A 12,238-nucleotide genomic window follows, 5' to 3' on the forward strand; every position below is an offset into this window, starting at 1 on the left:
CCCGTACATTCCAGCTACATTCAGCTAAAAGCTATGGAGCCGTTGAGAAGAAAATCTAAACAATCTGAAGTCATAGCGACTTTCAGCTTAAGGCTACCCACGTTTTAAATGTATGCCTTGCAAAATGTTACTTATAAAGTAACAATGACTAGTAGTCACCAATAATTTCATGATCCCTGACTGCGGTCATCCGAAATAATTCCCTACAAAGATATGTATTTCAGATTATCTGTGATCTGTCTCCATTTTCATTATGCTAGGAGACCCCATAAAATCAAATATTTATGACTCTTTGAACCTATTATCGAGAAAGTCAAGCGGCTATTTACCTGCATCCAAACCCATAGCTCGCCCTCCTTTTCTGACTTCCCCATTGCAGTCTGTGCAGTCTGCAGTCTGTGAAGGCTCCTTAAATCGAGAACCAATCAGGTGGATTCTAAGAGTAGACACCCCCTGTGGATGTCAAACTCTCTATTCCTCGTGTATAAAAATGGATTCCCTTAAATTGCTCAGGATCAGTTCTTATAACACCTCAGCACTGCATTCTTATAATATAATTTCGGTCGAACTTGCTCGGGATATCACGTCTAACCGTTTTAATTGTTTGTGTGGACTCAAACCATTTACTGTGAATAATTTTTAAAACGAATTAAAATATATAAATAAAATATATTTATAAAAAACTCAAAATGGAATCATCAGTGGCTTGTGATTTGTGCAACCAATGCATCGAAATTAGTGAGTTTGTCTCTCATTACGCGAAGTGCTCAGAACCCAGTAAAGCCTGCGAGGCTTTAATGTTAAACTCTAACATTAGATGTGACTTATGCTCTAATCTAGTAAAAAATTGTGAATTTGATGATCACTACCAACGCTGTGAAGGACCCCGAAATGCATTTAGCATTTTAATGGGTAGAGGAAAACTGGATGAAGAAGACCGCCCTATGACATCAGGTAAGTCTATAAAACGATTGAGGATGGAAGAGGATAAGGAAATATCTAACCCCCCAAAAAGAAAACAAATTGACTTAAAGAGGGAACTCTTATGTCCTACTTGCGGTGAAAAGTACTCGACATCCAGAGAACGTCAACATATTTTGACCGATATACATAAAAATGCGTCGGCCAGAGAAGTTAAGAACAATGCGAATATCATATTGCTTACATCAGAGACGACATTTCCAGTAAAATCATATCGAATTGGTAGTCCATTTAATAATATGATTGATTTAAAAGAGTTTTATCAGCAGTGTCAAAAAGATATAGTTGAAGTTATAAAGCATTGTATGATAGACTACAGAACCATTAAATTTAACCTAAGTGTATATGGTACATATATAAAGTAAACAGATGAAGGAGTTACAGTGGAAACAATGAAGCACTATAAAACTGCCTACAAATCTGTATACATAAATGAAGATATTAATGATGAGCTAAATTCGGCCATAGATTGCTTACTTACATTAAACAGCGAATTTCAAGAAAAAGACTCAGGCTGGTCTATTAAACATTTTAACTATTTTGAAACTACTATAATAAAACTGGAAAACATTCCTGCCAGCGGATACATTAAAGCTCCTCAAAAAATAAGAGCCCGAAATGCGCTAATAAACGTGCAGAATGCCGACGTATTTTGTTTCAAGTGGTGTATACTAGCATTTATAGCTAATCAAAACTATGAAAATAGGACTTTTAGAACCCCCCAGCAAAGGAAATATTCGAGAGAAAGGATGACAAAGCCTCAAAGCTATAACATTAATATTAATGATGAAACTATTGTGTATGGCGGAATGACTTTAGATTTATCGGGAATTAAATTTTCAATCGAAAAAATAGGAGTGCGACGTTTTGAGAAAAACAATGTCAGCTTTAGCATAAATATTTATGAAATTGATGAAGCAGGTGAAAAAATTGTTGGTCCCACGATTAAAACAAAAGAAAGAAAACGGAACCACATTAATATATTGGGAATAGATAATATTACCCAAAACATTATGCATTATGCGTATATAACAAATCTTTATACATTATGCTCTTCACAATTTTCTAAAGGAAAATCGGGAGGATATTTTTGTGAAAACTGTCTTCAGTGTATCACGTAAAAAGCACTACTGACAATAAACTGGAATGCGGAAAAGTGTCCTCATTTTATCCTGACCCTAATACGACAACATCATTTATCAGGGTCAGGGTATCACAAAAAATTATCTCCTCCAGTGGTAATTTATGCAGACATTGAGGCTGTTCATGAAAATTAAAAAAAAACATGCATGAATTCTTCTGCTTCCTCGTCAACCACGCAAGTACAAAAGCATACGGCATGTGCGTATCTTTTTATGTTGCCCATAAAGATTATCCTAATCTTAACGAGCTGTGGACCTACGAAGGTGAATAAAACAACATTTTTATAAAATTATATTTAACTAACATATTTAAATTTTATAATTTTATAGGCGTTGATTGCATACAAACATTTTGTAAAACTCTTAAAGAAAAAACTTTAAGCCTGTATTACAAATATTGGGTTAACTCCAAGAAACCGAAGGATGACACATTCGATGAACAGCTTCAAAAGGGAAATTGTTGCGCCTGCGAGAAAGAAATAAATTCGAGCGACCTGCACAAATTCTTTGATCAATTTTCTGGAGAATACGTAGGTCCTATCCATAGAAATTGTAAGCCTAAGTTTAGATTAAGTGACCCTTTCTTTCCTGTAGTGTTCCATAATTTATCTAAATATGATATTCATTTATTTATTACTGAATCAGAGGGGGACTTAAGTCCCATACCTTGCAATAAAGAGCTCTATATAGCACTTACGCAAACTATAAAAATCAATGCTACAAGCAGATACAAAATAAGATACATAGATTCAGTCCGATTGTTAAATTCAAGTTTAGATAAACTATCAAGCTATATGGAGGATAAAGATTTTAAAATTCTAAGTACGAAATTTCAGGGAGAAAAATTTAAGCAAATGAGGAGGAAGGGGGTGTTTCCCTATGACTACTTGATAGTTTTGAAAAGTTTAATGATACCCAACTTCCAAGCATTGATAGTTTTTATAATTCTCTAAGTGAAGAAAATTGTAGTATAGATAACTTTAATTTCGCACAGAAAGTCTGGGAGACATTTAACTGTCGAACTATGAAAGACTATTTAAAACTATATTTAGAAAGCGATGTATTAATTTTAGCAGATGTGTTTGAAAATTTTAGGAAAATTTGCAAAAATATTTATAAGTTAGATCCCATTAATTATGTTACTGCGCCATCAATATCATGGGATGCTATGCTTAAGTTCACTAATGTAAATTTAGAACTAATAAGTGATGGTGATATGTATAATTTTTTAAAAAGAGCAATTCGGGGAGGGTTGACTCAATGCACTCAGCGCATTTCTATAGCAAATAATAAATACTTAAAAAACTTCGATCCAAAAAAACCGAACAATTTTTTAAGTTATATTGATGCCAATAATTTATATGGATGGACTCATACAGCCCTTACCCCTATCAGGCTTTCAGTTTTTGGATAAAGAAGAAGTTGATTCATTCGACTATAAAACAAGAGAGAACGCTATAGTCGAGTTCCCCGACTATCTGATACCCGTTACTCAGCTAGTGTAAGTGCGAAGGACAGTTTTTGGCGGTTTGTGGGCGTTAGAGTGGGCGTGGCCAAAAGTTTTTTGGCAAATAGATAGAAATTTACAAGACTAATACAAAAATGAAAAAATATCAAAACATTTTTCAAAAGTGTGGGCGTGGCAGCTTTGGGCGGTTTGTGGGCGTTAGAGTGGGCGTGGCAAAAAGTTTTTTTGCAAATCGATAGAAATTTACAAGACCAATGCAAAAATGAAAAAATATTAAAACATTTTTCAAAAATGTGGGCGTGGCAGTTTTTGGCGGTTTGTGGGCGTTAGAGTGGGCGTGGCAACCTGAATCGACAAACTTGCGCTGCGTCTATGTCCCTGGAGTCTGTATACTTAATCTCAACTTTCTAGCTTTTGTAGTTCCTGAGATCTCGACGTTCATACGGACGGACAGACGGACAGACGGACAGACGGACGGACAGACGGACAGACGGACAGACGGACGGACAGACGGACATGGCCAGATCGACTCGGCTACTGATCCTGATCAAGAATATATATACTTTATATGGTCGGAAACGCTTCCTTCTGCCTGTTACATACTTTTCAACGAATCTAGTATACCCTTTTACTCTACGAGTAACGGGTATAAATATAGCATGTGATGGTAGTATAGGGTATATGCTAGAAGTTGATCTGGAGTATCCTGCCGATAAGCATGATTTACATAATTATTTACCATTCTGTCCTGAAAATAAAATTCCACCAGGGGGCAAGCAAAGAAAGCTTATAGCTGATTTAACCAATAAAAGTGCACTTAAAACAGCTTCAACTTTGTTTAGAGCATGGCCTTATTGTAAGAAGGGTACTCCGAGTTTTGTCCTTTACGCAATCATGCTGGCTGAAGCTTTATACCGACCTAAACACACATCAGAGAAAATTGGCTGAAAATGATTTTGAAAAAAAATTTGTTAAGCTAATGAATAATGCTGTTTACGGGAAAACAATGGAATATGTAGCAAAGCGTCGTCAAGTAGCTTTAGTTAAACATTATCAATCGAAACAAAATTCCCCAGGTTTTAGACAGCGCATAGCTAGAAATGATTTCATAGCGTAGAAATATTTGGTTTAGACTTAGCAGCAATTGAGTCAACACCGTCCAAAATTATGTTTGATAAACCCATATATATAGGAGTAACGGATTTAGAACTCTGAAAATGGTTTATGTATGAATTTTATTATAATTTCCTTTTAATTAAAAGTCCATCTTTGAAAATAATATATATGTGGATACAGATTCATTTATACTATCTTCAGAAGAAGATTTTTATCAAACTATAAAACAAAACCCACAACGCTTTGATACTTCTAACTATAAGCAAGAAAACCAATTTAATATAATACAGGCTAATAATAAAGAACCAGGAAAAATGAAAGATGAACATGCCGGTAAGGTTATGACCTCTTTTGCGGGACTTAAGGCTAAGGCATACTCTTGTTTAGTTGATGGAGAAGGAAATGACCCCGAATGTATAAAAAAAACAAGAGAGAACGCTATAGTCGAGTTCCCCGACTATCTGATACCCGTTACTCAGCTAGTGTAAGTGCGAAGGACAGTTTTTAGCGGTTTGTGGGCGTTAGAGTGGGCGTGGCCAAAAGTTTTTTGGCAAATAGATAGAAATTTACAAGACTAATACAAAAACAAGAGAGAACGCTATAGTCGAGTTCCCCGACTATCTGATACCCGTTACTCAGCTAGTGGAAGGGAAAAGGAGAGTCTTAAACACAGTTTTTGGCGGTTTGTAGGCGTTATAGTGGGCGTGGCAGAACGTTTCTTGGCAAATCGATAGAAATTCACAAAACCAATATAAAAATGAAAAAATATCAAAACATTTTTCCAAAGGTTGGGCGTTTCAGCTTTGGGCGGTTTGAGGGCGTTAGAGTGGGCGTGGCAAAAAGTTTTTTGGCAAATCGATAGAAAATTACAAGACTAATACAAAAGTGAAAAAATTTCAATACATTTTTCAAAAGTGTGGGCGTGGCAGTTTTGGGCGGTTTGTGGGCGTTAGAGTGGGCGTGGCAACATGAATCGACAAACTTGCGCTGCTTCTATGTCCCTGGAGTATGTATGCTTAATCTCAACTTTCTAGCTTTAGATTCCTGAGATCTCGACGTTCATACGGACGGACAGACGGACGGACAGACGGACAGACGGACGGACAGACGGACAGACGGACAGACGGACGGACAGACGGACATGGCCAGATCGACTTGGCTATAGATCCTGATCAAGAATATATAGTGACATATTCATTTCTTCATACGACATATTCACTCTTCATATAAAAAAGCTAAAGCCGATCTTTTGGAAAGCTTCACTCTCCAAAAGCCTCATAAATAACATTCCCCCAAGATACGAACCGCTTAACGGTAACGAGCTTAATGATCTGTTAAGCTTGACATATAAAGCTAAGTAGAACTTAAAAGGCTTATGTTAATCCTCTGTAAAAGGTTTGCTGGGCCGAAAGAATACCTTTGTAAATTAGTTCTTAACTGACCTCTGGTGAAACTTATTCAAATAAAGATTATAAAAAGGAAAATATATTTTTTTTCATTAAATCTATCACCAAAAAAGTTTATTGGCGCAGTCGGTAGGATACTGAAAAAAGTCCTAGTAAACTCGTTATCCTTTGACAATCTAGTGAAAAGAGGAAACTTGTACGACCAAGTAACCTTTTCTGATTGTACCCGCGAATTGGCCGCAACAAAGTGATTTCGGTTCGTTTAAAGTGACTAAAATCGGTATCCGCACAAGAACCTGTGCGATCGGAGTTAATTTAAAGACCTAATTTTGTGGACCGCTTCGTGAAGTGGGACCTCCACTAAGGTGTAATACAATTAAAAGGCGCACAGTGCAGTTCACTAAGACATAAGTCTCGATATACTGCAGCAGTCTGTGAACAAAAATAGTAGCCCACTAAAAGTGCGACCGCTACTATTGTATAAAACAATAAAAAGTTAAAACAGTGCAGTTCACTTAAGGCATAAGTCTCGACATACTGCAGCAGTCTGTGAACAAGAACAGAAACTAACTTATAAATAAAACTAAAATGGAATTACCAGCGGAAAATATGACTCAATTACTTCGGCAAATACGCCAAGTACCGAAATTCTCTGGAGACCCAACGAATCTCAGCTCGTTCATCAGACGTATCGAATACCTGTTGAACTTATACCCTTCAAACGACGCTCGACAGAAGGCGGTTATATTTGGAGCCATCGAACTTCAAGTTGTCGGAGATGCGGAAAAGGTTACCCAATTTGGAATGCACAACGAATGGACATCTTTAAGAGACGCCCTAATCACGGAATTCAAGACTCAGACGCCCCTGGAGGATCTACTAGGAAGACTGTATCGGACACCTTTTAAGGGTAACTTACGTCTATTCTGTGAACAATTAGAAGATAAGTCCAGCGTAATTATAAATAAGTTAGCATTAGAGAATGACCGAAATAATATGGTGGTTTATACACAAGCAATGGCAACCACAATTAAAAATACAATTCAACGCTCACTCCCCGATAGGTTGTTCATGACCTTAGCGAGGTATGACATTTCAACCGTTCAAAAACTAAAGCAAATCGCCCAACAAGAAGGTCTATACGAAGACCCAATTTCAAAAACATTCGATAGTCAGCCAAAACTTAACTCAAATCCACCTAACACCTATAAACATACAAACATTAACCAAATCAAAAACACTCACCCCAACCAACGATTCATTCGCCCCTTTATTCCATTAAATCCCACACAGACCCAAAACACTAACGTAAACAATCAAACCCCTTTTAGACAAATTCCTCCGACCAGACAACAGCAACTTAATCAGTACAGAAATTTATACAACGGATTCAGAACAGACTTACTTCAGGACCGTCAAAACGACACCCGAAACTACTATCAGCCTCCCCAGCAACCAAGAGTGCCAAATAAGCGTTTTAGAGAAAGCAGCGAACAATCGCGAATGCAGACAAATGAAAATTTTCACCAGCACGAATTAGATTACGATAACGAAACTGAACACTACATTAATAACGACGAACAGTTCCACGAAGATCAATTACAGAATACTCAGACAGAATTGTTTACAGATCAGCAATATCAACAAGCTGAAAATTTTCCAATACCAGCCTGGGATCCCACCAATACATAGAGATCATGTTTAATAACCACAGATATAGATGCATAGTTGATACTGGCTCTTCGATAAACTTGATGAGCTCAAACTTTTTCAATCTTCAAGTTAAAGATAAGCAAATAACTGTCCGAAGTATGACAGGCTATTCTAAATTAAATAAATATGTAGACCTTCCAGCCAACGGTCTTTTTCAACAAACGCAAAAATTCTATATTCATTCATTTTCACCTTATTATGATATTCTGTTAGGAAGAAAAATACTAATGGAGAATAACGGTTTAATAGACTACTCTCGGAAAGAAACAATAATTAACGAAAGAACATTCATTCACAAAGAATTAGATCCATGTGATGAGAACTCTTCGGAAAACTTTAATGCACTCTTACAAGAAAACAACTTTACATCAGAAATAAACTATGCCATGGACAACAACATAGACTCAGAACACACATACAGACTAGAACATTTAAATAGTGAGGAAAAATACAGACTTACAAATTTATTAAAAGAGTTCAATGACATTCAATATTCCAAAAATGAAAACCTTACATTCACAAGTATAATACGTCACGATATAAAAACCACTCATGAAAACCCAGTTTACAAAAGACCATACTCGTACCCGTTTTCCTACGAAGCAGAAGTAAATAAGCAAATTGAGGAAATGTTAAAACAAGGCATTATACGCGAAAGCGACTCCCCTTATTGCAGTCCATTATGGATTGTCCCCAAAAAGATGGATGCCTCTGGCAAACCGAAATTCAGGTTGGTCGTGGACTATCGAAATTTAAATGAAATAACAATAAATGATAAATTTCCGATTCCTAACATGGACGAAATACTAGGCAAATTAGGAAAATGCCAGTATTTTACTACAATTGACTTAGCAAAAGGCTTTCATCAAATCGAAATGGACCCTAAGTCTATACCAAAAACGGCGTTTTCGACCAAACACGGTCACTATGAGTACACTCGCATGCCATTTGGCTTAAAAAATGCTCCTGCAACCTTCCAACGGTGCATGAATTACGTCCTAAAAGACCTCATAAATAAGCATTGCCTTGTTTATTTAGATGATGTGATCATCTATTCAACATCTCTGAACGAACACCTAGACTCACTGAGAAAGGTTTTTGAGAAACTTAAAGAAGCCAATCTTAAACTCCAATTGGACAAATGCGAATTTTTAAAAAAGCAAACAAATTTCTTAGGTCATATTATAAGTCCAGAAGGCATACGACCTAATAAAGAGAAAGTTAAGGCAATCGAAAAATTTCCTCTCCCAAAGACACCAAAAGAAATCAAATCTTTTTTAGGCTTATGCGGATACTACCGTAAGTTCATTCCAGATTTTGCAAAGATTGCAAAACCTCTGACAATATTTCTAAAAAAAGGAGCTAAAATAGACACAAGAAACGAAGAATACAATAAATCATTTGAAAAATTGAAAACACTCATAATGAACGACCCAATTTTGATTTGCCCTGATTTCACAAAAACATTTCAAGTCACTACTGACGCTAGCAATTTCGCCATAGGAGCCGTGTTATCACAAGACAATAAGCCAGTAAGCTTTGCAAGTAGAACATTAAATGATCACGAACAAAATTATAGCACTATTGAAAAAGAACTACTAGCAATCGTTTGGGCAACCAAATATTTCCGCCCATATTTATATGGAGTCCCCTTTGAGATTTTGAGCGATCACAAACCCCTTGTTTGGCTAAATAATATTAAAGAGCCTAACATAAAACTACAACGTTGGCGAATTAGACTTAGCGAATATAATTTCAAAATCAAATATTTAGAAGGTAAACTTAATCATGTAGCAGACGCTTTATCTCGCGTCAAAATTGAAGAAAACATGGTAGGCGAAGAAGAAAATATTTCAACAGCAGCAACAATACACAGTTCATCAGAAAGCAACGAAACCTACATTGAAATTACAGAAAAACCCATAAACTATTTTGCAAGACAAATTGAATTTATAAAAGATAGCGTAGACCAAGTAGAGACAACGAAATACTTTTCCAAAATAAAACTGACCATCAAATACACTGACATGACCCTGACAAAAGCAAAAGATATCCTTATTAAATACTTCTTAAATAATAGCAGTGTTATTTACCTGGAAAATGATAAAGACTTTTTAGTTTTTCAAAAAGCATATCGAGAAACCATTAACCCACATAGTAACGTGAAAATTCTGAAAAGTATCATAATGTTAAAAGACATAAAATCTTATCCTGAATTTAAAGAATTCATTATTACTCAACATTCTAAATTGTTACACCCCGGTATTGAAAAAATGATACGATTATTTAAAGAAACTCACTATTTTCCCGATTATAATAAACTAATTCAAAACATTATCAATGATTGCGAAGTCTGTAACCTTGCAAAGACAGAACATAGACCAACAAAACTAGTTTTCGAAATAACTCCAGAAACAAATAACCCACGCGAAATTTATGTTATTGACTTTTATGCTATTGACAACGAACAGTATTTATCTTGTATAGACGTTTATTCAAAATTTGCTTCACTTATTAAAACAAACAGTAGAGATTGGTTAGAGGCAAAACGAGCCCTTACTAGAATTTTTAACGACATGGGAAAACCACAGAAAATTAAAGCAGACAAGGACTCCGCGTTTATAAGCACTTCTTTAAAAACTTGGCTAAATAACGAAGACATACAAATAGATATTACCACAAGTAAAACAGGAATAGCAGACATAGAACGCCTTCATAAAACCATAAATGAAAAAATCAGAATTATCAATACTGAAAACAATAGAGAAAATAAAGAAACACGAATGGAAACAATTTTATACATATACAATCACAAGACTAAACATAACACAACCGGACAGATACCGGCTAACATCCTTCTTTACGCAGACACACCTACTTATGATACCCAGATGATTAAAGAAATGAAAATCAAAAATCTTAACAAAAAACGACAGGATTTCGAAATCGACACAAAATTTAGACAAGCACCCTTAACACGCGCAAAATCAAAGAATCCCTTTAGAAAAACAGGCAGAATAGAACAATTAGACGAAAAACATTATAACGAAAATAATAGAGGTCAAAACGTTATTCATTACAAAAGCAAATTTAAAAAGAAAAAGAAAGTTAACGACAGCAAATACTTGCAGCAAACCGACACCTCCCAATCATCGGACTCATAATCACCATAATAACTTGTATTGCGACACAAACTACAGCAGGAACAATCGAAATCAACCCAATAGAAAACAATCAAGGATTTATCTTGTTTGAATCTGGAACAATACAAATCCCCATCACCTTTATGCATCACTGTCTCACCATAAATATTACAGAAGTTGAAGAAACATTTAATAGTATAATTAAACAATGTCAAGAATTTAAAAATGTCACACAAATTAAATATTTAACCGAGAAAATGGAAAGAGAAATAAATGGCATACGCATTTCAAAACGAAACAAACGAGGACTGGCTAACTTTGTAGGTTCCACATTAAGATATCTTTTTGGCACACTAGACGAAGACGACAGACAACATATTGAACAACAAATTTCGACTCTTTCACAAGACACAGTACAGGTCAGCACTCCAAACCACGTTATTGACAGTCTCAATAATGGCATAGAAATAATTAATAACCAGTCCAATTCTTTGAAAAAGGAACAAAAATTGAATCTATTAATATTTAATATTGAACATTTTACCGAATATATCGAAGACATTGAAATGGGTTCACAACTAACACGACTAGGAATATTTAATCCTAAACTACTAAAACATGAAAATATTGGCAACATTAATTACAAAAATCTGATAAACATAAAAACTTCCGCTTGGTATAACGTACCTACTAATGAAATATTCCTAATGTCCCACATTCCTATGAATTCAATTGAACGACCAACTTTCATCATTGCACCTTACCCCGACAATAATGGCCAAATTATTAAGGAAAATGTTGAAGGCAAATTCTACTCACATAACAACTACGTTCTAAATACACTAACAAAGAATATTGTCAAAGACCATTGCATAGCTAACATAATAAAACACGAAACACCAACTTGTACTTTTCAAAAATATCGTAAACAATCCTATATTCAATACATTAAACCAAATATACTTATAACCTGGAATATGACCAGAGAAAAACTTTATCACAATTGTAACGGTCAAGAGATTTATATTGAAAATAATAAAATTATAAAAATATCCAACTGCACAGCAGAATTAAAACAAATTACAATATCTAATAGTATTCAACAATACACAAATGTAATATTTACTGAACACAATGTAACAAAAATCGAACCAATGTCACACATAGAAATTAAGGAAATGATTTTGTTAAACAATAAGAGTAACACAATTTACAGAAACATACTAATAATCTTCATATCTGTTTTAGTTTTAATTTACATATTTTACT

This window comes from Drosophila yakuba, chromosome X (assembly GCF_016746365.2).
Source record: "Drosophila yakuba strain Tai18E2 chromosome X, Prin_Dyak_Tai18E2_2.1, whole genome shotgun sequence".
NCBI classification, from domain to species: Eukaryota; Metazoa; Arthropoda; class Insecta; order Diptera; family Drosophilidae; genus Drosophila; species Drosophila yakuba.